Below are 2557 nucleotides of genomic sequence, written 5' to 3'. Positions count from 1 at the left end.
AATGCTACCCAGCCTGATGTTTAAAACAAAACAGAATAGAGGATAATAGTTTTAAGTGAGAATGTAACTTACTGCTTTTTTACCACTGTCTCTTCCTTTTTTTTTTTTTTTTTTAACCTTTTAGACTTAAAAGGTACATTCTAAGTCCTTCTCACAAGATGAATAAATCAGTGACTGGCCTTTGGACAAGATTTCACTCAGCCTTCTCCGGCTATTGCAGGCGGCCTCGCCTGCTGCTGCTGTTGGGTCAGTGGTCACGTCGAGAAGCAGGGTATGAGTGTGGGCCCTGGAGCCCGGCTGACTCTTCTCCAATCTGGGCTTTGCTGCACAGTGGTTTGTAACCTTAGTCAAGTTATGTGACCTCTCTACGCCTCTGTTTACTGCAAATAGCCAATAGTAAGAGTTCCCTTTTCATAACACTTTGATATTAAGTTAGTTAACATGTGTAAAGGGCCACCCCAGTGCTTGATGTGCAGTAAGCCAATAGTCCTCAGTTTTAGGTTAACGTAGTTTCTACCCTAAAAATAATGGCTATAGATGGCCCACGAAGCCCTGGATTTTAGTAATACAAGTACAACTGGGCATAATTTAAGTTTTCAAGGCCAAAGCCTAGAAACTAGTTTGTCCTGTTCTTGTAGGTCAGTGTATGTACCCATTGTGTTTCCTTCCTTAAAAGGGGTGTTCTTTATAATTCCAGCCAAGACAGAGGCGTAGGTAGAAACCCTTCGCTTCCATGCACAACCAAAAGTGCTTCTACACATAACCAAAAGGAGGATAACAATCTAAAAACAATAAAAACCAGAAGTACCAGAAAATCGAACTGCATGGAACTCTGGCCACCAAGGAGTTGAAACATCCACCAGGCTGGTAGGAGGGACGGAGACGGGCAGCAAGGTGGGCGGAGAGGACTCGGGGTGTGGCAGCAGACTGCCCCAAGCGAGGTGGGCCTGGCTGCATGGGAAATGAAAGACTCAAGCTAGCTGTGAACTACTGCAGGGGTTGCCATGGCGGGAGAAATTCCCAGTCTCACAGGACAGAGTTCGTTGGAAAGTGGGGCTAGAGCTGAGCAAGTAAGCTACATTGTTCCCTCTCTGACCCCTCCCCCACAGACAGCACTACAACACAGCAAAGAGGGTTGCCCCACCTGGGTGAATACCTAGGCCCAGCCCCCGACAACAGAACAGGTATGCTGAGATAAAAGAACTATGGCCCAAATGAAAGAACAGAGCAAAGCTCCAGTAAGAGCTAAGCCATGAGATCGCCAACATATTTGATGGAGAGTTCAAAACACTGGTAATCAAGATGCTCACAGAACTGACTGAGCCTGGTCACAAAAATGAAGGAACAAATGAAGGATACCCAAAGTGGAATAAAGCAAAACATACAGGGAACCAACAGTGAAGGGAAGGAAACCGGGACTCAAATCAACCATTTGGAACAAAAGGAAGAAGTAAACATCCAACTGCAACAGAATGAAGAAACAAGTTCAAAAAAATGAGAAGGGGCTTAAGAACCTCTTGGAGAACTTTAAACAGTCTAACATCAGAATCATAGGGGTGCCAGAAGGAGAAGAACAAAAGCAAGAAGTTGAAAACTTATTTGAACAAATAATGAAGGAAAACATCCCCAATCTGGCAAAGGGAATAGACTTCCAGGAAGTCCAGGAAGCTCAGAGAGTCCCATAGGAGCTGGACCCAAAGAGGAACACACCAAGGCACATGACCATTAAGTTACCCAAGATTAAAGATAAGGAGAGAATCTTAAAAGCAGCAAGAGGAAAGGAGAGAGTTACCTACAGAGGAGTGCCCAGAAGGCTATCAGCTGATTTCTCAAACCCCACAGGCAAGAAGGGGCTGGAAAGAAGTATTCCCAGGCATGCAAGTCAAGGACCTACATCCAAGATGACTCTATCCAGCAAAGCTATCATTTAGAATGGAAGGGCAGATAAAGTGCTTCCCAGATAAGGTCAAGTTGAAGGAGTTCATCATCACCAAGCCCTTACTGTACGAAATGTTAAAGGGATTTATCTAAGAAATTGAAGAAGATCAAAAACTATGAACAGTAAAATGACAAACTCACAACTAGCAACAACTGAACCTAAAAAAATGAAAACAAAAACTAAGCAAACAACTAGAACAGGAACAGAATCAGAGAAATGGACAACATGGAGGGTTTTCAGTGGGGAAGAATGGGGGGGGGCAGAAGGTACAGGGAATAAGAAGTGTAAATGGTAGGTACAAAATGGACAGGGGGAGGTTAAGAATAGTATTGGAAATGGAGAAACCAAAGAACTTATATGTAGGACCCATGGACATGAACTAACTTGGGGGGAATACTAGAGAGGGGGGTGGTTCGGGGCGGAGGGGGGAAAAATTGGAAAAACTAATAGCATAATCAATAAAATTGCTTTAAAAAAGAGGGTGTTGTTTATGATCTTGCATGTGTGCTGAGCTGAGGTCCTCCGTACATCGGAAAGCACAGAGGTGACAGGAAGTAGTATCCTTCAACTTTTTCAGGCTGTCGACTTGTACACGCACTTCCTACTAAACACGTTTAA

Source organism: Desmodus rotundus, chromosome 3 (genome assembly GCF_022682495.2).
Source record: "Desmodus rotundus isolate HL8 chromosome 3, HLdesRot8A.1, whole genome shotgun sequence".
In the NCBI taxonomy this organism is placed as follows: domain Eukaryota; kingdom Metazoa; phylum Chordata; class Mammalia; order Chiroptera; family Phyllostomidae; genus Desmodus; species Desmodus rotundus.
Note: the sequence above shows the minus strand (reverse complement) of the source record.